This window comes from Prinia subflava, chromosome 1 (assembly GCF_021018805.1).
Source record: "Prinia subflava isolate CZ2003 ecotype Zambia chromosome 1, Cam_Psub_1.2, whole genome shotgun sequence".
Taxonomy (NCBI): domain Eukaryota; kingdom Metazoa; phylum Chordata; class Aves; order Passeriformes; family Cisticolidae; genus Prinia; species Prinia subflava.
The window spans coordinates 10,009,954-10,036,156 of record NC_086247.1 but is presented as its reverse complement, the minus strand read 5'-3'; the positions used below and the strand labels follow the sequence as shown (position 1 = coordinate 10,036,156).

Below are 26,203 nucleotides of genomic sequence, written 5' to 3'. Positions count from 1 at the left end.
GTGACTAGTGAACTCAGGTATTTAAGGCAAATGTTACAGCTTTCTGGGAACTGTCACCTGAGTTGCAACATAAATGGCGTGAAATTATTGTCATGGAGCCAGTTCAGCTGACACAGGAGTGTTTTCCACTTGTGTGGAGATTCAAGAGAAGACCTCTCAGTGCTCCTGGATGCTGAGGAATTCAGCCTCTCAGCCTTTCTGAGAAGAGGTTTTCCTGTCTGCTTTGTAAACTGTGAAAACAAAACACACAGATGAATTACCCGAGATCACGTAGGATGCTGCTGCACTCGAGATCAGAATCATCATCTTCCGTGTCCCAGTTTTCACTCCATCTATTAATACACCACGCTATTTTTAGCCCTCTAAGTAGCCACGTTGTTTGTAATTAGCTTCACTAATAACTGCTCTTCCATACGCTGCAGGACCCACCAGCGGAGCAGCACGCTTTCCCGAGCCAAGCTAAACACAAGGGCGGCTAATAAAAGGCATCCGCATTTCCAGTTGGTTGCTGCTGAGCAGACACGTGTCCTTGCAGCTCTTGTGATCAGTCAGCTGCCTAAATACAGCTCCTGTACTTGGGTTAAGGACGAGGTGTTACTACTCAGGGTTTCCGGGGCGTTCCCTTGCTGACCTTTCAAGAAAGTGAAGAAGCACGGTCTCTCCCTCTCTCTGGCGTGTGCTGAGTCAAGGCTGCTGCTTTCGAAGAGAGATAGCATCTTGCAGTACCTAGAGCTGGAAATTTAATTAATGGCTGCAAACATCTTAGGTGACGGCTATATGTGCACTCCGAGAGAATTACCAGTTACTGTAGGGATTGAGATGTGCACTTGGAGCAGCTGCATGGAGCTGAGTGACCAAACCAGATGCAGATCCAGCAGATGACTGCAGAGGAGATGATGCTGAGCTGCAGTTCTCTTGAGTTTCACCTGTGACTGCAATTTTGCTCCATTAAAAACACAATTGCTTCACCAGTACTAGCACAAAGGTGCTGCCTAAGCAAACAGACACATTAATAGTAAGGAGGAACAGACTGCTTTCACACGTGTTCTTTTGAGAATCCAATCTCCAAAATTCCAAGCCCAAAATAAGGAACCCAGAAATGTTCTCTACTATGCAGAAAATGAGGAGCTGGGCAGCTGCAGTGCTGCATCACCTCACTGCATGCTTGCTATGGGACTTTTGCACCAGCTTTGTGTACAGCAGCAGTTGTAGGGGCAGCCAAATGAGCTCCCCTTTGAGGAAAGGCCCACGTCAGAGGACTGTTAACTCCAGAGCTGTGACCTCTTGTGAGAGCACTGCGCGGTTGTCTCCAGATCTGCAAGATCTGTGTGAACGTCACCATGTTTTGCATGTGAGGTTTTTTTTTGCTCTCCCTTTGATATAAATATATTGAGATAGTTATCTTTAACTGTGCACACACGCATGCAAGCCAGGCTGGTTCACTGAACACTGGCACAAGACATGTGTGCTTAAACCAGCGGTCTTTATTCAGGCAAAGCCCCTGTTGATTTTTCCTTGCTTCTGTAAATTCCAGAGCCTTGGTCCAAAGCTGGCAGTGCACATTTGTTTGCCTTTGTATCGTAATAGAGATGGGCAATCCTTGTAATACAGCTACGTTTATTTACTGATTGAAATGTGCAGAACTGTGATAGGTTGCTACATAGGTTTTTATTGATTCTGTTCTTTTTATTCCTACAAAACTGGCTAGGCTAAATGCTGTATTAAACCAAAGAGACCTCTCTTCCCTTTTTTTTCACCAAAAATTGAGCTGCAAAATGGCCTTTTAATTTGCAGAAGTCTTGTAATTTTGGTCTAATATTGTATCACATGTGCTTCAAAGCACTGACAGGGCTAGATTACATCTGTGGCTAGTTCAGTTCCTACTCAGCATTTTATTTGCGTCTTGGCAAGAAGATGTGACATTTTTTCCACCTCTTCCATGTATACTAATTTTGTATGAAATGCATGTTTAGACATTTTAAAGGCAATTTTGATCATACAGGATAACTGAAACAAAAAATACCAAACCAAGCCCCAAACCCAGAATTAAAAGATTCTAGTAGGAAGGTCTCAGAGGAGAACCTACAAAAACATGAGGATTTCTCAGAGGCAAGTTGCTTTCCCAAGAGTGCTTACTGGGCCCAGTTCTTGTGTTCTTCAGATAAAATCAGATGGGAAGAGGTGGACGGGAAGACCTGGGATGGGAAAGCCTGGAGGAGCAGGTTGCTAGTTCAGCCCAGTAGATGTCTATCAGGGAGGAGATGGATGATCTGCTGAGAGAGGATGCTGATGCTTCAGTAGCAAATGGATCTCACCTGTTATGGTGGCAATTAGGCTAAACATGAAAGAAAAGTTTCTAAATTTTTGGGAAGCTTTTTAATAAGAGTGCTGGGATTAAGGTGTTTAGTTTGTTTCTGGGCAGGATTATGTGTTTGCCTGAGACAGATGCTTACGGAGTTCATGCTATAGGGAGGCCCTTCTCAATCCTATTAAAAAAATAAAATAAAAGGGAATAAAAATGTGTATATGAAAATAAGTTTGATATTTCAGGAGAGATTAAGTTGGCCTGGGTTTTTTTTTGTAAATGGCTGTCCCCATACAAAGCCTGTGCTCCAAAGAAGGGATCACTTTTATTCCAAAGCTGGTAAAATTGAGTGCTGGGAATGGCTGTGTGAGGGTGTGGTTATGTGGCCCTTTTCCCCTGGTGTGAGTGTGCCCATGCCACGGGGGTTGGTGCTGCTGCTGCCTGTTCTCTCAAACTGATTTCTGTCCCATCCCTGCTGCTGCTGCCTGGCTGCACGTGATCTTGCAGCACTGCAACGCTGACTTGAACAAAATTTAACCCAGAGGAAAAACACAGTCCAGCTTGTTCTGGATTGTGTCAGTTCCTGCACTTGTCTGACAAGAGCCTTTGTCCCCAGGGCAGGTAGGGAAAATAGAGGTCACCCTGCCCTGAGCGGAGCTGGGGGTGCAATGTGAAATTGGCCCAGCAGTGGCTCCCCAGGATGAGAGGAACTTGGGCCTGTTGCAGGTCCAGAGGAGGCCACAGAGATGATCAGATGCTGGAGCATCTCACCTGTGAGAAAAGGCTGAGAGAGCTGGGGTTGTTCAGCCTTCAGAAGAGAAGGTTCTGAGGAGACCTTAGAACACCTAAAGGGGCCACAAGAGGTCTGAAGAGGGACTTTTGACAAGAACATGGAGTGATAGGACAGGGGGGAGTGGCTTCATGCTGAAAGAGGCTAGGTTTAGTTTGGACAGGAGGAAGAAATTCTTTTATAATGACGGTGGTGAGATGCTGTAACAGTTTGCCCACAGAAGTTGTAGGTGCCTCATGCCTGAAAGTGTTTGAGAGCAGATTGGATGAGGTTTTAAGCAGCCTGGTCTACTGTGCCTGGAAACTGTCCCTACCCGTGGCAATTGATTTAGACAAGATGATCTTTAAGGTCAACTTCCAACCCAAACCATTCTGTGATTTTGTGAAATGATAGCCATGACAAGAGCTCTTCTTTTCCAGTCCCTTCCAGGTAGGAGGAGACAAAGGTGGTCATCTCAGGCTTCACTTTTGGGTGTGGAGGTCTTGGGGTTTGGTGGGTCTGTGTTGGTCCCCACAGCCATGCCCTTGTGCCTCTCCCCACTTGCAGGCAAGCTGACAGAAGCACTGTGCCCACCCTGGGATCCCCTTGCCCACACAGCCTCACAGCTGGCCTGCAAGAACAGTAAATGGGCCCCTCTGTTCTGACAGGAGCCTGTGTGAAACGCCTTAGTGGCTCTCAGATACCAGCACAGGGTGATTCATACATGGGGTTTTCTCTCACTTTCTGCCATGTGAAGCTGGGGAGGGGTTTGGAGTTTTCTCCCCTCACAGCCCCCGCTCCCCAGCTTCCCTCTGAAATCTGTGTGAGAAACCCATACCCCCTTGGGAGACCCTAGGGGTATTTCCTCCACCTCCTCAGCACAAATTTCTCTGTGAGAAAGTTCTTTAAGGCTTGCCCTCAGCTCCTGTGGCTCACCAGAGTCTGCAAGACACAGGCAGGCAGTGAACACAAAGGTCGTGTATGACTGGGTGCAAATGAGCCTGTGTGGTCATTCAGGGTTGCTTTCATCAAACAGACTTGAAATAAGGTATCTTTATCTTTTTCTGTCGTTATTTTCACCACTAAATTATTTGCAATTTAGTTGTGCTTTAGCTAAAACAAGGGGAGGTGAGGAAACATCCCCCACATTCAGGATTGTTTTGCACCCAGTGTGTGGCAGGGTTGGGGTTTCCCTGCTGTTGGGGATGTTGAAGACACTGACCCCAGGCAGCTCTTCCTGAGCTCTGTGTCCTCACTTGGACAATCACTCAGTGCCAAGCAAGGAGGTGATGAGCACAGACAGAGCCCCAGACTCTGTGTGCACGTTGGAGTCCCAGTCCCAAGAGCTGTGTCGTGTACAGCCCCTGCCATAGGTGTTGGCTGAAGCATCCACCAGCAGGGAGGGTCACATGATGGTTGATTTATTGGTACTTCACTCATCCTCCATATGGATCCTAACATTTGTGTTGGAGCTCCTGGTGAGCGTGTTTCATCTGATGACCCCCAAACCACCTTTCCCTCTGCCACTTTGGGTGCTGTCTTGCTGACCAGATACCATCCCCTACATTTTATGTCTTTGATAACATATTTTGATAGGGTTTTTTCTTCCTTCTTGTTTTCTTCACAGATTTATCTGGAAAGTATGACCGACAGGAGCAGCTTACTCACCATTAGATAAGTATTGCAGATGACTCATGCTGGAGCATTGATAGCAGTGCTGCTGACATGGTATCCTGTTTTATAACTGCTGTAGTGTGATGCCAAGAACCAGGAACCTTAATTCCACTATCCATGCTTTTCTGTGAATGTGCTTTGGGTCCCTGCACCTTTTCTCCTTGGTTTATCCAGCTAAAGGGTTCACAGGGAAGGTTTTGCTTCCCTCAGTGGGGTACAGGGTATGGGCCAGCTTGTGTCACCTTGAAATGAAAGCTGGTGTTGAAAGGCTGCAGCTTTATAGCTGTTCTCCAGGACATGCAATATTTGTGTTTTTAATAGATGCTGTTAGTGACTTTCTTCGATTCTTTGGGTTTTTTTGTTTTGTTTGTGTTTTTTCAGAGCCATTATATCCCTTCTTCAGCAGAACAAACCAGAAGCTGCAGAAACAGGTAAGGCAACTGCTGTTGCACCATGCTAATTTTGAATCATCAAGGGCAAAATACTGGCTGCAGTAGAGTGCAAAAAAATAAACCATTGACTCAATAGCAAGTGAGAGTTGTATCCAATGTACTCAGCTCCATGAGAGGCCCTGGAATTAATACACTCAGGGACAAATCTGAAGGCTGTAGATGGTGAGATTTAAGAAGTGATGAGCAAAGGAAAGGAACCTGCCCTTGGGGATGATGCAGAAGGAGCTGAGCTGTGAAGGTGAGGGGTATGTACAGGTTGGCAGGAGCTGCTGGGGAGGTGTTAACCCACATGGGATGGCTGAGGACTGAGGTGGCTTTAGCTTGGATGGGTGCAAAGGGCCATACAGCAGTGAGGGAAATTTGGAGTTAGAAGGAGAAATTTGTCAAGGGATCATTGCAGTGAGGGCCATGCCAGTGATGGCAGCATGTGTGGCTCTGCCTGATGTACCTACCTGTGTGTGGGTGGTGTCACTGGGGATGGCTGGGACCCCACCTGTGCCACACTCTTGGGCATCACCTGTGGTTCATGCCATCCTTAAACTGCTGAGGATGTTTGGTTTCCATGAAGGTGCTGGGCCATGACTGAGAAGCTGTGGCTTGAGCAGTGTGTCCCTTTCACTAGCAGTAGCTGGGACAGGACCTTCCAGTGGGGCAGTGGAGGTGTGTCAGGTGCTGCACCTGATTTCTCAGCAAACATGAAACAGAGCCCAGGAGGAAAAACCTGGCTTGATCTGTGCTGTGTCCAAACAGCATGATTCGGGTCTCTTCATTTACTATGAACAAGAGTAGGTTACCCAGAGAAGCTGTGGATGCCCCATTCCTGGAAGTGTTCAAGGTTGGGCTGGACAGAGCTCTAAGCAACCTGATCTAGTGAGAGATGTCCCTGCCCATAGCAGGGGGGTTGGACTAGATGATCCTTGAAGGTCCTTTACAACCCAAACCATTCTGTGGTTCTATGATTTTAATACTTTGCTGCATTCATTGGAGCTTCTGTTCTTCAGGCTGTTTTGGCACTTTGGAGTAAAGAACTGGATCCTGCTCAAGTGCAAAATAAAAAACATGTATTGCATCTGGCTCCAGCAGAAACCCCTGCATGATGGCTTGTAACCTAGTCTCAGTTAGGTCCCCGCCTCGTAAAATAGAAAATGCCTTTAAAGCCTCCTCCATTTAGCTCTCAAAATACCTCAGGACTAAATTTTGTTGAGTGATCAACTGATGTTGGTCTTGGTAGAAAGGATGGGAGTTTGGCTTTTGGGGATTGTGTAGCATCAGTCAGTGAATGCAAGGGTAGGGGCATCAGGAATTCTATCAGCGTGCTCTTCCACTTTGGGCACATCCTCTGCACTGACGTGCCTGAAAAAGCCCCAAAACTCTGACAAAAACTCTTAACTATCACTTGGTGGAAATATTTTTTGAGTAGAGAAATGAGAGCACTTGCCCCTGCCCCATTCACCTTGCATCACTGGGGTCAGGGTGGCAGCTTAGAGACAGGATCTGTGCTTTCCCGTGGGTGGTCTCAGCTATACATATTCAAATCGAGCACCCAGGCATGTCACCTCAGCACAGGCTGAAAGAGGCACAGGGGCTTTCCAGCCCTGCAGGCCATTATTAGTAAGAGGGTTTGCGTGGTGTGTCTTCAAGCTGTGAACTGCCACCAGGCTCAAAAAACTGCTGTTGAGCCTTGCTAATGGTATTGCAAAGAGTTTCCGAGAAGCCTAATAACTTCCCTAAATATATATATATGTATATATATATTATGTCTAAAGATGCTTGGGCATTTGTTCATGCTGAAAGATTGCTGACCTCAGTAAAGGGGATTTGTACTCTTGCCATCATTTGGGAAGCTCAGGCAGGTAGTGGATCAGGATAAGGAAGTGTTTGTTGGGGTTTTGGTTCTCTCTCTGTCAGTTTGGGATGGTGTATTTGGGGGCACGTTTGAGGGTTTGGTGAGTAGGTAGAACAATTTATAGCAGTGTGAGTGGCCTGTATGGTAATTTCAAGATTGTGCCAGCTGAGCAACTAGATCAGGGATTACAGATCCCAGGGCACCTGAAGTCCAAATAGGTTTTTAAATCACACAGGTCATTTTAAAAGAGATAATTAAGTTTCTGAGCTCCTCAGTAGTGCCTACAAATGTTCCTGCAAATGGCTCATGAAGCACTTGCAGTCTATAACTTCTGCCAGAGGAAGATGTGCTATTAGGTGGAAATTAGCTGCCCATGTGGCATTTTCTGTCTTGGAGTCTCGGGGAGTTTTACTGAGATGTGTTAATACAGCTGTGCTGAAGGTACTACTCATCTGCATGCTCTGATAACCATCCTCATGTGAAATGAATCCCTGTGGAGCTGTTTGAGATTTTGCTGCTCCTAGTTCCCAACCCACCTGGTTGCCAAAAGCTGCTACTCACAGAGGCAGGGCTAAGGATGAGCTAATGTGCATCTGCACATTATCCCTTGCTCTGTATATGCAGAAATCCCATCTTTGCTTACAGGGACAACTGGAGCACCAGGTGGGAAGCTGAAATGGGGCATATTTATTCTGCCTCCCCTTACTGGGGCAGTGGAGGATAAAAGGCTGGAAGTGCACTGAGGTGGAGAGAGTGACCTGTCAGGTGTTGAAGTTAGGCTCTGAGAGCAGTTTTGCCCTCTGGAAGTGTCTGCTTTTTTACATTTGACTGGTTGGCAAGGTGGGAGTCATCTCATGGCACCTCCCCCCCACCTAGGTCAGCTTTTGGTTTATGTTGCAGCCAGGGGAGATCTAGTCAACCCTGTCCATAGGGTTTAAGGTGTGATGGACCTGATGAACGGGACAAATTGACCTTCATCTTCCTTGGCTGTGTGGCAGATCGTTCGTCACCTGCAAAAGCACCCCGTGCCGACTTGTTTGGATGCAGATGCCAAGGCTGCAAACACCTTTCTTTGATGAGATGTGGCATGCCCCAGCCAGCTCACTCTGACTACATAGGATACTTCAGATGGCTCTAGGGTGGGTGAGATGAATCCTACACCTGCTGTAGCAGTGCTCATGCCCCCAGGCTGTGGTGGGCTGTCTGGGGAGAGAGGGAGGTGTTAAAGCAAGTTTAGTGGGCCCTTCTTGCAGCTGACTTTTCATCCATTTCTGAAGATGGTGATCAGGTCAAGGCCAGCTTGGAGAAGGGAGAACTCCTCTAGGTAATTTGGAATTTGGCAGTGACTGTCACTCACAGTCTGTGCACCCACTGCATCTGTGACCTGTGGATGTGATGAGGAGACAAAGTAGGACTTGAGGGCGTGGCAGAAGAACAGTGTGAGATCTTTTCAGGAATAGTGTTGTTTGCAGCAGTATGGGGATAGTAAATACTGTCCTTTTCCTCAAAGATTTAATTAGTTTTGTGGTAAAGGTTGCTTTCTGCCTTGGCTCAAAGATTTCATAATTTTAACAGTTGCCTTCTGGAGGTCCACAGGCCATGTGAGCATGGGGAACATGGGCTGATGGGTGCTTGGTGAGCATTATTACACTGGTGCACAGGGATGGCTGTGCCATTGAGCTCTGGCTGTGTCTCTTTCCAGGTCCCAGCACCTTCTCCCTTTCAGATGATTGCTGGTGCAGGTGCCTGGGGCTGGCTCTGCCATCTGTGCTGGTTGTGGTGGCAGCAGATTTCCCCTCTGCAAGAGGGATTCTCCGTGGCTGCTGCAGAGCTGGAGCAGGAAGCTGCTACAGCTGACCCTGCTGTTGCAGTAGATCTGTAGATGTGCTATGAACAAGGAGGAGGGGAAGCACCTGGAGACACAACTGCATTGGACCGTGTCACACAGCTGTCCTAAATGGGCAGCCAGCCCAGTCAGTAGGTCTGCACAGTGCCAGTGGGCTGCCCATATGGCCTCACCAGCCTGGCTGCCTGTCCCAGGCAGTGTCAGCCTGTGCAAGAGACTGGTGCTTGTTTGGTTGTGTCTTAAAGCCTCGATTGCAGCCAGATCACTACCCTGAGCCTCTCCCAGCTTCATTTTTCTCTTTGCATTTGGAGTTGCAGCCTGAAAACACTCAAGCTAAACCCTGTGCCCCAACGGCTGCTGATCTGAAAGTGTGCAGCCAGCTCACAGCAGCTGCTAAAATAGCAGAACTGAAGTGGGGAATGAAAAGTGAGATGGTGATTAAGACCCAATTTCCTGTCGTGGCCCCGCAGTGTTCCTGCAGGCAGTGGAGGCATTGGCAGCAGTGGTGTGAAATGTCTCAGCCTTCTGCCCTGGGCTGGCTGAGCACTCACACTGCCCTGTGCCGCTCGCTTGTCTCAGTGCTTTGCAGATGCTGGCTTGGCTGAGCTCAGGGGGATGATGAGGATCCTTTTAGGAACAGGGGGAAGGGTAGGGAGTCCATGCAGGCTGGTCCTGGCTGAGTTGGGGTTGGAAGCAGCTGTGGTGAGACCCAGGCCAGCCCTGAAGCAGGCTGATGTTAGTTGCATTATGTTACTTGGAAGACATGAAAGAGTGCACAAGATTTGGGAACACTGGTAACACTGGTCCCTCTGGATTTTCTTCTCTTATCTCTGCCAGTAATTTTCCTTGGACTCACCATTTAGGACTGGGAGAGAGGAAGATGCCAGAAAGAGAAGTTGCTGCTTAGGGGATGGTGAATTTCCCTAGCTGATACTGTTTGTTCCAAGGGCACGTGGATTGTTTACCTGTCCTACTGTGCCTCGTGTACCTAAATGTTGTAAAAGAGCAAATGCATTAGAATTAATTTATCTTTCTGGACTTCTTGCATTCAAGAGAAAACATTAAAAATTGAGTGCAAAGATGATGCTGAGCTGATGGCTCTTCCTCTAAGGACACTGTTCTACTTGCACTTACTAACACGCTCTGTGTGTATGAGTGTCAAAGGCAGCTTCTGGTTTCTTTCTTACCCTTGAAGTCCAAACGACTGCTCTCCTGTCTGTGCTCCAGCAGCTCCTAGGTCTGTGCTGTAGAGCCTGATGTGTTTCAGCAGTCCAGACCACATCATTGTAAACTGTATTGTTACTGATTGGAGCAGTAATGTGTAACACAGAGATGGGACTTACACTTCTTCATCCTTTGAAGAAAGCCAGTTGCAAAACCCACTACAAAGAGCCCAGAACCCCAGAGATCATGGTGTTTGCTCTGCACTTAGTGGTTACCCGATTTCTTTCTGGATATGAAAGTCAGAGCAGCTCCCATTACATACTCCTCTTTAATCCACCAGGATCTTTCACTAACTTTTGCTCTGCAAAGGAGAATTACTGCTTAATTGGGTAGCATGAGCAACCACTGTTTGAAACTATGGGTTTTGCTCTTCCTGGCTTCTGCTGGGGTCACCTGCATGTCCTCCAAGGCTGCCCCTTCCTCTGCATTCATGCAGCACCCAGTGCCACTGGCATGGCTGGGAAGGCGTCTATTGTACAAGGTCACATAAATGCTGTGCTCAAATCTGATCAGTTTGAAGGAAATGTAAATAGAAATGTAAATACATTTTTCACAGACCAAGTAGTCAGCACATGGGAGAGACTCTCACAGACAGTGGTGCTGTTGGGGAAGGTGTGCTGTTTCACAGCAGCCGCGGTAATTGCCCTGAATTGGTATCCCTTACTGTCATTCCTTTCCTCCAGTCCAGGAGGTGTGCAGCCTGGGGCGTGCATGGCCACCATGCAAAGGGCAAGGAAGGGGTCAGAGGGGACTGTTGATCCTGAGCCTGGCAGAGCATCACACATCATCTTTCCTGTGTGAGGAGGGGCAGCTTTCTTGCAGAGAAATGACTTCCTGCGCTCACGAAGAGGCTCGTGTGACATCCTCTGCCATGGGGGAAGAGGAATGTTTTGTACTTTTCTGGTGCCTTTCATACCAGAGGAGTTCCAAGTGCTTTTAAGATTATTTTCATAGTCCTGAGGAAGGGATGAGCATGAAATGTAGGTTTTGCATGAAATGTCCTTTCCTGCAGCACCCAACTGCAGCAGGTGCAGCGCTGGGAGCCAGAGCTTTTCCAGTGTACCAACTTCTGCTGGCCAGCAAAACAGCACCACAGCATACTGTCATTTCAAGAGTCTGGAGGAAGAGCTACCCAGAATTGTTTTGGGTATTTGAGGAGCTATTTTGAAGGAGAGTGGATTAAAGGAGAGGAAATAGTGCAGACATGGAAGGTAAGCAGCTGCATTTTGAGAAGGCAGGACAAGTATGGCTTTGAGGTGATAGCAGGGAACAGACTGCAGATGAATTTCTGTGCATAATACCACCATACAGATACAAAACACTTCCCTCTTTGACAGAGAGACCTTTCACATCAGTCTAAGGAGGAAACAATTCTTGGCTGAAAGAAACATCACAGGCTTGGTCTGGTGACACCTGGTGTATTCCCTAGTCCTAGTTCCCCAGGCCAGCAAGGCTATAGAAAACATGAAGAATATGGAAAAACAATAAACTTTGTCCTAGGATCCAAGCCAGAAGAGTGTTCTTCTGGGATGATCCAAATGTCTTTAACTAAACTCCTGCAACTGAGAATGGCAGTTTTGTTGGCATCTGTTAGTCACAGCACAGAAAGGCAGCAGGTTGTGTCACCATCCTGACTCCTAGCTGATAGTCACAGGGCAGAGAGGCCATGGCAGAAATGGAAGATTTGGTGGAATTGGAAGGATCAGCTGTAGTGAAGAGACATGGAAGATTGGACAGGGTGATCCCACTGTCCATGTCAGTCTGTGGAAGAGGGCAGGTGTGGGCAGCTCGCCAGCGTGTCCTGAGGACACCGAGCATGGCGTGCAAATGGCAGCTCCTTGTCCTGCGGTCTAGAGCTCTGTGGCTGTCCTCTAGCCTGTCTTGGATGGCTTCTCCAGTGTGATCCCATGCTCATGACCACATCTATCAAGCAGTGCTGCCATATGGTGTAAGCTGGGAACTGCATGGGAGAGCAACCAGAGGAGACCCTGGCTGGCATGAGCATTTCCAGTGGTCTCCCTGCTGCTTTCTGGCTTTGCTCAGTGTGGTGAAAGATGTGCGTCCACCTTGCAGTGTGTCCAGCCCAGCCAGAGGCTGACGATCACACTTTGATGTGCCCTCCCTTTGCCAGCTGTGCTCATCTTGGCTTGCTTGCCAAGTCCATGTTCAGCATGGCAAGTGTCAGCAACAGAGCCAAAAGATTGCCAGGATATTTTGGATTCTGTTTGCAAAGCCTGGAAGGAAATGGAAAAGGTCATTTTGTCTGGGTGAGGGTAGGAGGAAAGAGGCATAAGGAGTGATGCTATGTGGATTTGTTTCATTCCCTTGAGGAAAACAAAGCATCTTTGCAACAACTTGATGATCTTGGAGGTCTTCTTCAGCTTCAATGACTCTGTGATTCTGTGACAAGAGAGCAGCAGGGAAATAAAAACTGAGATAAAGAAGAGATAAAAAATTGAGATAAAGAAAGAGATAAAAACTGGCTCACTCCTTAGCAACCCTCTCTTGCATCTCTCCTCACTGGCTCTCTTTACTACCAACAGTAGGGAATAAAAAGGCAGAAAAAACCCCAAAAAGCCACGAGATGAGTTTTGAATGGATGCCAAGGTTGATTTAATTAGATGTATTGAATTTGTTAACTTCTGAACGACGAGGCTGTCACGCAGCACAAGTGACGAGCTGCGAGCGGCGACGGCAGCGCGGCACCGACCTGCCAAAAGGCTCAGCAAAGCAGAAGGATTGACCTACTTCCCTGGACTCCATGGAGAGCACAGGCGAGTGCCCTCCGCTTGCTGTTGCCATGCTCCCTGGGGGGCTGTGCATCCCTCTGTGCAGGGAGAGCTCACTGGGCTGGGGGCTGCTGGGCAGCCCAGCATCGCCCGTCATCTCCAGCACGAGCCCGGGGATGGGTGAATGTCTGTGTGCCCTTGGGAGGCAGCTCGCTCAAAGCAAAGGCGCCTGCTTTGTGTGCTGACTTCTGTCTTCTGGCTGACACTGATTTTCTGCTTCTCCCACCTAGTGCACCCTTAAAAAATACCAGTGTTCTCTGATAATAGGCCTAAATGCTGTTGCAGCCGATAAGGATGATAAAATCACCCATGCATACTGCCATGGCAACCTACGGCAATTGCTCTTTGGTCTTGATATGCTCTACTCTTTGGTGTGAGCGCAGATGTGTGGGTTTGGTTGAGACTCCGCCTGGGAATCACTTGAATCCGGAGGATTTGTTTTCTGTTATGAGCTCTGACATGGATGCGGAGCCACTGAACAGCTCCTGGTCTTGTGGGCCACCCTCAGCATGGAGTGGAACATGCTTCCCCTTGTACCTTGCTGGAACCCTGGCAGTGCAAACTGCATCTTGAAAGATTTGTCAGTGTGAGGAAAGAGGCATCTGAAAGAGAAATTTGTTTGCAAGTGAATTCCGTAATGCTTATCAAGAGGAACTGCTGGTTGTTTGCTCCCAGGTCTGCCATTGTGCAGTGCATGTGTAGATCCAGAGTCCTCCCTGCAGTGACCACAGGATCCCTTTGAGATCAGTGTGGTGCCTCCTGGACAGGTAACATTCCAGCTACAGACGTCCCAATGATTCTGATGTTCTGCCCCTGGTACCAACCATGAGCCAAACCCCGCGCATTTGTTTGACAGTCTTCTCCATCTCCCATTAGTGTAGATGCAAAAATATGTCCTGTCAAACCATGTCTGTTAAGTGCTGAAGAGAGAATGTGGATTTCCTAAGCTTCCAGCATAGAAGTGGTGCTGTTGTGATCGGGAGTGTTTGGAGCCCTTTGGAGCTCGAAGACACCGATAGAGATGTTTGTGAAGTGCACAGGTATAGAAGTGCTGCATGAAACCATGGTCTGGGTTGTGCTGAATGTCGCTGTGTGGCCGAATGAGATGCTGACACATAAGAGAAGCTTAGGCACACCATCAGCATCCTCTGATTATTGTCAGTATTAAGTCCAGATTGGTAATACCAGTCCAGGTAGTCCCCTAGTATGGTGGGAAACTTGCTATTTCAGTGGGCAAATGAGACAAAGCAGCACTGGGAAAGTTGTCTGAGGTCATGCAGAGAAGACAACTGGGGCGTTGTTTCCCACCACCCAGGCTCTGGCCTTTTCCTCTTCTTGCCTCAAGTGTGGTTTCTTTTCCTGATGCTACAACATCGCTCAGCTGGAAAAGGGGTGCTTGAGTGAGGAGATGAAAGAAATGTTATTTCATTGAGCAGTGTCAAGAAATTGTATGGGAAGAAGATAATGAGGACAGATGGAAGGAATCCAGCTGTCTTCTTCTGCAGAGAAGAATTGAGGCTGCTTTCAGGGTTCATGATTCAGTTTTCAGGTCGGTTGTTGATAGTTAGGATGTTTTCATTTTGACTTCATCTGTTGACAAGGCAGTAAGAGCTCTGTGAGGATGCGTATCTCTCCATCACATATGACTAATTGTATTGGGACAGCCGTGAGCACAATAACACTTCTGTTTTCCTCCAGAACAGCTCCATTACAGACTGCCTGGTAGCTGAGCCCCAGCAAGTGTTTTTGCAGTTTTGCTGATTGTGCAGCCCAGATAACCTGTGAGAGAGCAAACATGGAAAGTGTTGAATATTCAGCTCAAAACCCAGAAAACAGACTTGTTTCGCTGCTTGTCTGAACTGAGCTTTTAACTGCGTGTTGTCAGTGCTTTTCAGGAAACTCATCTCATCTGGGACACGTCATCTGGCAGCGAAGTGCTCCCACTTAGGAGCAGCCATCAGTTCTGCAAAGGCCAGGGCTCATGGCTAGGCGCTGTTGTCTCTGCAGCTTAGTTTTGTGTTTTACTTTTCCCATCTCCTCAGAGAGCAAAACCCAATCTGTGCAAAACAGATGCATTTTTAAACAAGATTTGTCTTAGTCTTACGTTCAAAAAAGTGTCTTCAAAAAAGCCAGTGCATAGCAGAAACTAGCAGAAGACTTTCTCCAGATGTTTGCTGCTGTTGATCCTATTTGCACAGCAACCCAGGAGTTTTGGTGCAATGTAAGAACTGAATTGAAACTTCTTGGCATTAAACTGGTCACCTCCTGCTCCTCAGGGTAACAGCTGTATTTATGCAAGAAAGCCATACTCACATTCCTCCAGAAGTGTGTCGGCACAGATGAACCTCTGACCTCAATATATCAGCTCAGTAGTCAACAGCCTTATGCAGAAAGAGCTTTGGTGTGCAACTCTTCCACTTGGTGAGTTTAATCTAGGTATGGATTACAGCAGAGAGTTCTCTGCAAGAGACTATGCAGGTTTAAAGCTGTCCTTGTTTTTGAAGAAATCATTGCTTCCTCCTCAAGGAGATTTGTGATATCTGGAGTCTGCATTCATAGTGTGCAGATGGGCAGTCTGTCCAACATAGGGAAGTAGTGGAGACCTTTGTGACTCTTCCTCTGTCCCCTTTCCCTAGGAGGGAAGCCAGTTTGCCTGCCTGCAGCAAGGCACCACTTCTGATTTGGGAGTGCAAGACTAGTTCTGTTGTGATGCTGTTACAATGCCATAGTTTCTGTCTAGAAATTATATGTTAGAGGAATTAGTAGGAGAAGGATGATGCAACAGGAGGTAGCCAGTCAGTGCAGACCTTCTGAGGGCATTGACTTCTCATAAATTCACCGAAGGTACATTTCAGTCTACTTCTCGTCTCCTTGCTATGTTGGCTTTGTTGTTTATTGTGGAGAACAGGAGTTACCTAAGGAGCTCTGGGCAACTGAATAGAGGAGCTGACCTTGGAGTGTGAACTTGGCAGCTGCAGACACCAAGGAGGAGTCTGCTCTCCTGAAAGTGTGAGAAATCTCTGGACACTGACAGAGAGTGCATGGCATTATGACTGTGATCTGCCCTGGATGAGCGCTCCACAGATGCCCCTTGCAGGGGCTGATGCATGTGTCTGCAGTTCTTAAAAATAAGGATGTTGCCCGATGTCCCTGTCAGCCTTGAGCGTGGTTCCCATCATTCCTGTTGGATGCCCTGCGGTGGGAAGAGCAGGCGTGCTGGCTGCCAGTTCAGGTCTAAAAATGATGTCTGTGCAAAGTCCATCCTTGTCTGGACTCCAAGGGGCTGCTGTGCACAAGGCCTTCACACAGTTTCCTTAACAGGCTCCTTTTCACTTTTTCCAGGGACTTGCACTGTGCTTCATTTCAGAGTGATCCAGTGAATTAACATATTGTTGCTGCTGCCTGGGTAATTGCATGCCCGGGGTCTGCTCTGCTCCAACACAGTCTTCCCGGCTTCTCAGACAGAAAGCATCCTTCTCCTTTGGCAAACAAGGTTGCAAAGTATTGCCCTGAGGCCTAGCTCAGATGGGAGGAATGGGAGGATGGAAAGAGGAGAGGGAGTCTGTTTCTGAACTTATATCGGCTTCAAGAGCTTACCTATGAACAAGGAGCTGGAGATGGGCTTTTCAGTCTTTATTTCTGTACAAAGGTACTAATTTGAACTGAAACTGTGGTTTTCTTACTGATTTATGCAGACATTGGTATGGGTGCAGTTAGAGAAATTTAGTTTAGCACAAATCACCATGAGGATTGGACTGCTCAAAATGAGCAGTCCTGGGTCACACAGGAATTTCAGCAGAAGTCGAAACTGAGTGATCTGATACCCTCTTTGTACTGAAAATAAAACTTTGAATGGGTAGGTGTAAAAATGCTTGCTAGTCTCACTTCCAAGTACAAAAAAACTCACGTGGATAAACCCTTAGAGCCTCTAAGTTCCTGTGAGACAAGACCACAGAACGTGTTGCTGAGCATATTATCAAAGCACAATGGGTTTCTTAATGCAGATGCAAGTTTGCATTTTTGAAAGATGATATTTGGTCAGGACTGACTTCTGGTGGGGAGCTGGCACCCCTTAGGCAATGGTCTCCAAAAAGAAGTGTGGTTATGTGCAACATGAAGAGGGCAGCTTTACTTCCCAGCAGAGCTCAGCTATCAAGCTAAGGCATGAATAGGACAGGGAACATCCAGACTCAGGGATAGTGGGGAGGAAGTTGATTTATGGCTCTGCCACTGACTTCCTTGGTGACCTGGGGTGACAAGATGAACCTCTCCTTTTCCACCTCCTCCTCTTCTGCCCACCCAGCACATGTGACAGTTGCCTTGTAGTTTGTATGCATCCTTCTAAAAAGCTGGAACTTGGTAGGGCTATCTATAAAGTCCCTTTTCGTCTTGGTTGTGAACATTTCCTGTCCCTTAGCAACAAAAGCTATTTTGACTGAAAGGAAGACATTTTTTCCATCTCTCTTTATGACACAAGAGACAGAGAGGATGGTATGGCCATGTTGACAATGTAGCTTGGTCATCCTGCACCAGAGCTGTGCAGTTTGTGGGGCAGAGGGAAGGCTTCTTGAGGCATCTCCATGCTGTGGACTAGAGGCTGCCACCTCTGGCAGTATGTGGAGAGCCCGTTTGTGACTGGCCTAGCCACGGGGCTTAGGGAATCCTGCTTGTTCTGTAACTGTGTGTGTGTTCATGCAGGTACGCAGGGGTGAAAGATGGAGAGAAAGATGCTGCAATGTGCTGCAGATGGGACATGGACAAAGGTTCCTTGGCCACTGTCGCCCCAACTGGGATCAACAGTTGCACGTGGGCTGCTGTGGAACTGCCTGCAGGACCGGGGTTTGTGCCCAGAGCGCCTTCTGGGCCTGCATGGTCTTGGGATGTGGTTGTTTCTCTAATGCTTTCACTTGGGAGATATCGTGGTCCCTGAGCACTGAGTGATTCCCACCCTTTCCTCCGAAGCTTTTGCACTGGTGGCAGTTAGAAGATGGCCTGTAGGATAATATAGGCTGAAATGGACCTTGGGTGGGTCAGCTGTGAGATCAGACACAGATCAAGTTGTTCATGACACTGTTTGGTCAAGTCCTGCTTTAGGTGAACTCAGCTGTGTCCCCAGTCACCTCCCTGCAGGTGCTGGGGCTGCTGCTGCATCCCTCAAAGTCATCTCTTGCCCTGGCTGAACAAGCCCAGCTCCCACAGCCTCTTCTCTTTGGGCAAGTCCACCAGTGCTCCTCCACTGCATTTGCTCTAGGTTGTCCATATGTTTTTTGTACCAAAACAAGATGCTGTGTCTAGATGGGGTCTAATGGGTGCTGAGATCTCCTGGCTGTTTCTGCTCCTGCAGCCCAGTATGCTGTTGGTCTTTGCTGCAGTTTCTTTCTTAAGGTCCAGTTGGCCTGTGGTCCCAACAACTGTCCCAGCCTTTGAGGAGTGGCAGAGCTGCTGGGACATGGGGCTGTGCGTAGATGGTTGCTTAAATAGGAGCCCTGTAACTGTGCTTGGAAAGCCTGGGTGTTCCTCAGCAGCCAGGAGGGAAGAGGAGCACAGAGGAGCCCTGGGGTGGCAAAGACTTTTCCCTGCTACTGGTGTGGGCTCCCGTAGGGAGAGACACAAAGCCTGAACATAGGAGGTGATGACCTGAGCTCTGCAGAAAAAAGCAAAGAGGTGCAGTGTTGTAACTACCACTGCCTCACTTACTCATCTGGAAAGCAAGATTTTACTCCCTGCTGTGCTTCCCATGGGGGTGCGACTGCTGCTGGCCACGGAGAGCTGAGGTCCTGCAATACCAGTGCCCAGGGCTGTGGAACAAACCTCACTGTGCTCACTGCTGGGCTTGAACCATGACCCCTGGGAGCCATGTGCAGAGGAATAGTATGTATCTATATGTGTGCACCACACTCAAACAAAATGCTGCGATTCCATGCTGTGCTGCCAAGTTGGTGTGTGAGTTTCAAAGCAGCAACCTATATTCTTCACAATCCAAGAGCCTTGGGAAAAGATCAATTTCTTATGCTGTACTGATTTAATAAATGTCTTTTTTTAGTGTAGGAAGGTAGCAATGAAAGACAAAAAGGAGAAAGAAAAGACAGAAAGATCTGTACAATCATTTTAAAGGTTTCCGTTAATGTTCTTTTCAGGAAATGAAACTGGCTATATATGGTATAGGATTGAAACCACATATCACAAGCCACTGGCAAGTTCATGAAGTGACCACATTGAAAAAGTAGTGAAAAATGGGTTCTTACTGGTTCCTTCCCAGCCTGTAGGAATCCTGGCTGCGGCTTGTGATTGTAGTAGGGTGAAGATTTGCATTTTAAAGTTGGCGGTTTTCCTTTTTGCTCTTCCACTTCCTACAGACTAATTTGGTGCAGTGTTAATTGTGAATCTGGAATGCAAATCAACTCACCTGCTTGTTTTTTCTTTCATTTTCAGATTTTCTAACTATGGAAGCTCTCCTGAGGAGCTGCATTATGTGCTGCTGCCCCTGGGATGGGGCGCAGGGCAAGCAGTGAAGAACAGCTGCGATGTGCCACTGCAAGCTGCTTTTGTGAGGAGAGGGACTTTCTGGCATGGCATGTGGTGCTGAAAGACATTTTACTCTTGGCAGCAAAAATCCTTATCCTTCTTGGGTTTTTTTTCCAGGACAGATGCTATTTCCTGTTCGAGATGCTTTGTATGCAAATCAAGATGGTACAACAAGAAAAAAGTCCTGAAAGCAATCACACCGATAAGCTCAGCCCACTGGGGAATTCCTGCTTATCATTTATCTTTTTCTTTCAGTTCTGTACAAGATAATTCTTTGCTTGTGCTCTCTTATAGTCTTTAATGTTTGTCCTGCCCAGACCTCTTGCTTATGAACTACAGTGCTTGCATTTTGCAGAGTTCCAGGTCAGTCTGCACAAACAAAAGGCAGTAAGTGCTGGAAGTTGAGGTTAACAGTCCCTGTGTTTCAGCTTGATCTTGCATTGATCTGGTGCTTCTGAAGTTCAAGCTAGACATGAGCCTCACACAAGAGATTGCCACATGCCTGTAGTGATGATGATGATCTACCTGGAAAGGTGATCTCAGAAGCCTTAGGAATGAAAAAAAAAAGAGAGATAAAAAGCAAAAAGAAGCTAGCAAAAAGTTTACCTTGTAACTTAAACAGGAGCAGGATTTGACCTCAAGAGATGGTGTGGGCAGCATTGCAGTAATGCAGTAACATGAGTTGTTCACCTTGTTGCTCCAGCAAAGCAAACTCACATAGAATCACGGACTGATTTGGGTGAAGGGACCTTAAAGATCATCTAGTTGAACTCCCTTGGCATGGGCAGGGACACCTTCTATCAGACCAGGCTGTTCAGGACCCCTTCCAACCTGGCCTTGAGCACTTCCAAGGTTTGGCCATCCACAACTTCCCATGGCATCTGCTCAGCCTGTGCTCTGTAGGTGTCCCTATAAGTGGATGGGGCTGAGCAAAGCCTTGCTCTCACCAGCCTGCCACGCTGCTGATGTTACAACAGGCTGTGGGGGTGAAAAAAAGACTCAGAAACAGAAAAGGACATGTCAGAGAGCTGCAGAAGGGCATTGCCAAAGAACATTCTCATTCATGTCCAGAGACAGCCACTGCAGCCCAGGCCTTGTTGAATCATGCTATGGTTGTTCTGGCCTTTGAGTAACAGTGATAATCCTTGTGTGTGGTGTTGGGTTTTATTATTTGCTTTTTTTCCTTAAATGTAAAATGAGCAGTCAAATTGACATTGGTGAGGCAGCAAGCCTGGTGCAGTTTTTATCTATCCTGAACCTCGGAACAAAGGAGAGGAGGAAAATGGCTTGACCAGTTTGGCGGCCGTGCACGTAACGGTCCCGGAGTTCAAAGCAAAGGGCACAGCACTCAGATACCCAAACCCGCCTGGGCTTTGCCTGATAAGTCACATTTCAAAGTAAAAGGCAATCCTGTAGGGGCTCTGCTGAGTGCCTAAAGCCTCCAGTGCTGAGTCTTCTTTAAAAGGGGATTTCATAAGGAGTAATATGAACAGAAATGGCTCTTTTGTGGTTTTACACATTCCAGGCATGCCAGAACTGTTCCTGTCAAGGATGGGCAGTCTCTGGGGTTTTGGGTTCTTTTTCATTTTTTTTTCCAAATATTTGCCACAAACTGGCAGCTGAAATGGTGAAAAATAAATGAGTTGCAAAATCATTATAGTAGCAGTAATGGAAACTGTGAGGCTTATACTTAAACTGGCTGTGGGGTTTCACTCCATCTCTGCACTGTTGTGCTGTGAGGATTGAGACTTTTACCTGCTATGACCACTTCAGGATGGATGATTTGAAAGCTTTAACTGTTGGTTACCCAGGATCTCAAAAAACAGTGCTTTTGGCTTTTTCAGAAGCAATATCTTTTCAGCTGAACCGCTGTTAAGTCTGAATTCCCTCAGTGTTGGTGCAGTTATGTGGCCATATAGCATCTTTACATGATGATTTCTGCAGCTCTGTGTTACAGAAATGGGACCCAGCTGTTCCTGCTTCAGGAGCACTTTTGTTTCACACAGGCTGTGCCAGTTTGGTTTGCACCCATACACGTTAACACAGAGTTTTAACTGGTGTAAGAGTTTCAATGCATCAAGTTGTGGTGCCTGAAATCTTAAAGAAGAGCACCTTTGCCTTAAAACAGTCTGAAGTTTCACATGCAGTAAAACACCAGGTTCTGTGTGGATCTGCCGTGTTAGATGAGTGTCTAATTCATAAGCCTACGTGTCCTGTTCTTCTCCACATGGATGCTGCTCCTGTTGCCATAGTCCTGTGTCTGGTGTAGTAGCAGAACCTCATGGACAGCTGGGAAAGCCATGGCCAGAGGTGTTGCTGATATCACCTCACAAAAAGTATGGCAGTAACAATGTGCAATTAAGTGTGGGCCTCAGCTCCCCTGAGACACCCTACTCAAACACTCAGTACCTTTATTAGCAGCGCACACTGACCACAGCCAGCTCAGCACCTCCGTGAGCTGGAGCTGCACCTTTACCTGCTCTGCAGGTGAGACTGATCCCTCTGTGGGGGGAGCAGAAAGTGGTGCCAGGCTCATCCCAGCAGAGTCTGAACCACAGGACCACAGATACCCATCCTGAGAATTTGTTGTCAGCCCAAGTTTGACTAGAGCACAAATGTAGACAGGGGATGAGAAAGCATCTCTTTGGAAGTGGCAATAAAAGAGACACTGTTGGAATGAACCTTCTGGCCTGGTTTTATTAAACGTGAATATGGTTACTTAGTGGTGAATGGGAGCTGGAGTGGATTTAGGAGATGGTTCCTGAAGCCCCCTCCCAGCCTCCAGCACACACTGATGTCACACAGAAGTCTCAAGGCTGTTGCCTGGGTTGTTGTGGGTCTGTGGGTGGAGGAACTTAATCACCAGGGTTGTTGTCAAATGCTGCACTTACAAGATAGAAGGAAGAAGTGCTTCTGTTAATTGTGTGCTCAACATAAATATTTTTCATCTTAGAGGAGTCTAGTCTTCTAGCCTTCTGGACTGCTGCCATTTTGGATTTGTTTCCATAAAAAAGGAAAAAAAATTTTTTTCTTTCCCCATCAGTGTTACCAATGGCAGATTTTTGGAAACAAAGTCAGAAGGGGGTGTTCAGCAGTGAGCTGTCTTTTTACTAGGCCAATCTTTCAGGAGTTGGTTTTGAAGTGGATTTTGTTCTGTTCACTCAAGTTCTCTGCTGTGGAAATGTTTATTGCTGAGAATCTGCAGCAAGCCTTATAAGTGGCAGGAAAAACTACCTTTGTAACCAAACAAATGTGCTTTCCCTACAAGTCACACAGGTGTACCTTTGGAATTTTCTTGTTTTGTTTTGTACCAAAATTTTTATCATAATTTTTCCATTGTGCTATCTGGAGTGGAAAAATGAGTGGACCTTGAGTTGCATTTTAATATAGATTTTATCCATTAATCACAGCAGAAGGGTACACAGAGATTCTCTGTTATCCTTCTTTTTCTGTGCATTTGCTAAGTGTTTTGTGCCTTAGAATCTCTGTTTTCACGTTTGATGGTTTGAGAGTTTTGACAGAGAGGGCAGAAATGCTTAAAAGTTTTAATGTCCTTTGGAAGGCTACAAAAATTATGCAGTGGTGAAGAGATGCAGGCAACCTGTAGAAGAGCCAGCTTTTGACAGCATGGGAAGTGGTTAGCGCCTCATTGGACATCCTCACATCAAAGCTGGACAGTGGGCTGCTTGAGATACTCTGTTTGAACCACAAATTGCTGGGCTTTGGGCAGAAATCACTGTATGAAATTCTGTGGTCATTATTAGGCAAGCGGACAGACAAAATAATTTTGCTGGTTTCTCTCGGCTCTTAGAATTTATGAATCACATAGTCAGGGTGTTCTGAGGGGGGGGTTGAGTTTCCATGAAAAGTTTGCCTTGGTAGCATGCAGACAACAGAACCCATCTGTTCTCTTGTCCTTTCATCACGCTGTGTTGCTTTTGAATTGTTCCATAAGGAGGGTGAAATCAGGCTTGTTATTTAAATTTCAGTATGGGTGGCCAAAGCAACTCTACCTTGGTTATTATGGGCCTCCTGTGACCACAGGAATAGATGGTGCCTTGTGCCAGCCCTGGTTTAACAGACACCTGAGGAGCAACTCATGGCTGCAGCATAGCCCATGGGAATTGTGTGCCATGGGATCCTGCAGCAAGGCAGTGTCTGGGGATCTCCTCGCACTCTTTAGTAGTAAGGATGTAATCTGCCTTTGTAGGCTGGTATCTGATGAAATAGCACAGTGTGGAAAAAAACCCAACCCCACACTCATTTATGGTAGTTGAGTGTGTGTAGTTGGGAACAAAGAGTTCAGGTTCTGTCTGAAGTGCGTTGGAGCACAGAGTCAGGGAGAGAGTCCCTGGGATCCTCGTGTGTAATCATGTGAAGGCGAGCTTGTGATGGAGCTGTGAGACAGAAGGGAACCCAGCAGCTCTGGAGAGCAAGTAGGAGCAGGGATGTGACTTGTGATTTTGTCCTTTTGAAGGAGGGCACACTGCCTGGTGTCTGTAAGAAGGGAGGGGAGGTGCCAGGAAGAGTTCATGGAAAGCCACAGATGACTTTGTTTTGCTTTGACTCCAGGCTTGAGGAGTGCAGTGTATTTGGTTAATTGGGATGAAGGCTGGCAACAGGGTGACTTGGTTGCCACATCTAGAGGAAGAAAGTTTTGATCAGCAGGTTTGGGGTAAGGAGGAACCCATAGAATTTCTATGTCCTTTTCCAGATTTTAGAGGAAATGTCTGTCTAGCGTTGCAGGTTTAGTCTAAAATATTGGGCATATTATGTAGAGGTCTTGGGTGCAAGGGATTGATATGCAGTAAAGGGATTGATATCCTGAAGGCAGGATGGATTATTTGGGTCTTTCTGCCTTTATGCTCAGAGCTCTGGTACTGTCCAGCACCTTCTTCCCTCAAAGAAGGGAAGCACCTTCTAGCCCTCCCTGGGGTAGGGAAGTTCTGCCACAACACTGGGCGCAGTGTAAACTGTCAGGACAAAATGCTTTGGAGCCATCTCACCTTAAGCCACATGTCTAAGATATCTGGCTTTCCCTCTGGTGATGGCTGTTGTCCTCTAGCAGCTATGTGGGAGACCAGAAATCTGCCTGAGATGTGGACTCCTGTGCTTTGAATGTCTGAAGCTGTGCGAGGTGAACGCCCATCTCACTGCCTGTGTGCATGATGAGGAGTTAGTGGAACAAAGAACCTGACAAAGAACTCTCTGACACCACCTGAGATGAAAATAATATGGAAACTTTAATCAGCTTTCTGCAGCTGAGCTGTCCCTGGAGGTCCTGTATCAAACCTGACCCACTTGCTGAACCCCAGCAGTGCAGCACTGGGCACTCCTCTGCCTGCCCTCAGAAGAATGAAGGGACAGCAGTATAAAAAGAGAGACAAGTACAGGGGACAGCAATCAGTGGTAAGTCTTCAGTAAGACAGAGCTGGGGTATTTTGTTCATTATTAAAAGCAAACCCACCTAGTGCAGCATTTCTCTTTGTGAGGTGCTCAGAAAGTAGGGAAGTGTTCACAGTTTTGTTTTCAACGTGATTGAATGTTTTCCCAGTTCTTGCTCTGCACCCTGGCTCGTCCCATCCCAGTCTTTCCAGCCATGCCATGTTGGGAAGCAGCTGTGAGCTCATCCTCAGGGCTGAGTTCTGACGTGGTGACTGTCCTGGGGTAGACTGCTTTGCAGGGATGGAGGGAGGGCTCTTGCCACTGGCAAGGAGCAGCATAACTCTTCTGCCACTTGTCCCAGTTTGCTGTCAGGCTGGCCTCCCATGATGGCTCATCATGAGCCCAGCCTCCCATCTCTAAGCTCCCCAGAGATGTTACCACTTTGCCATGCCATCAGATTAGGGTATCAGAGTGGATAAACAGCAGTGGGTAAAAATCAAATCCAAGACCTCTGGGCTTTGAGAGGGTGATAGCAGTGGGCTATTTGTAGCAAACTGTAACCCATATCCCCTTTCTAGGTAGATGTTCCTGGGAAGATGATTCCCATGTGCTCCTCAGAAGGGCTGCTGAGCTGCCGACAAGCACCAAGCTTTCCCTTCCTGTGTGTACCCACCCTGCTGGCTGCAGCCCTTGCTGGACCCTGGGAGGATGCAAGGCTCTGGCACTCCTGGGCTGCTGAGGCCTGGCTGCACTCCCTGGGCAGAGTGATGCTCCAGGGCCTTTGAATAGTGAGGGAAATAGTGGGCCTCCAGAATAGTGAGGGAAAACTACCTCCTCCCTGGACACAAATCACATTGATTTGCTGATGTATTTTCTTATTTTTTCTTTTGGCTGTCTAAAGTACAAACCTCTTTCACCTATTTGACATTAATTCACTAATGGATGGCAGAAGGTTTAGTGTTTCATTTTTAACTGAAAGAGTGATGATGCAATTATAAACCTTACATCCATTATGTATCTGTGAACCTTGTGAAAAGTGTGAGTTTTTATAGAAAATGTGAGAGTGGTAGGGGTTCTGGAATAAACTTTTTTAATGCCTGAATTTTATTCTAAGTTTTGAATGAATGAGATGTATTTAATAGGACTGAGAAAGCTGTGATTTTTCCCCTTTTCTTCCTTCGGTTTTAATTATTTTGGTTAGTTTTGGTTTTGGGTTCTTTTGGAGGGGGTTGTTTCTGTTTAGCTTTTTTAAAATATATAATATATCAAAATATTACTCACTCCACAAGCCAAATGATTTCTCATAAACAAGTTAGCATCAAAACAAAAGTGAGGATGAGAAGAGGCCAAACATTGAGTTTTACTTATTGCCTATTTTGTCCTTTTAA

General features: G+C 47.0%; 1 long non-coding RNA gene across 3 annotated transcripts in view; it reads left to right on the top strand.

Moving 5' to 3' along the window:
• Nucleotides 1-25,901, top strand: part of LOC134558197 (uncharacterized) — a 131,510-nt gene extending 105,609 nt beyond the window's left edge. For all 3 annotated transcript variants that reach the window (XR_010082324.1, XR_010082317.1, XR_010082326.1), the window contains 2 exons: nucleotides 4,702-5,179; nucleotides 19,338-25,901. This is a non-coding gene — a long non-coding RNA (uncharacterized LOC134558197). The remainder of the gene's footprint in view (nucleotides 1-4,701; nucleotides 5,180-19,337) is intronic.
• Nucleotides 25,902-26,203: the final 302 nt, after the last annotated feature.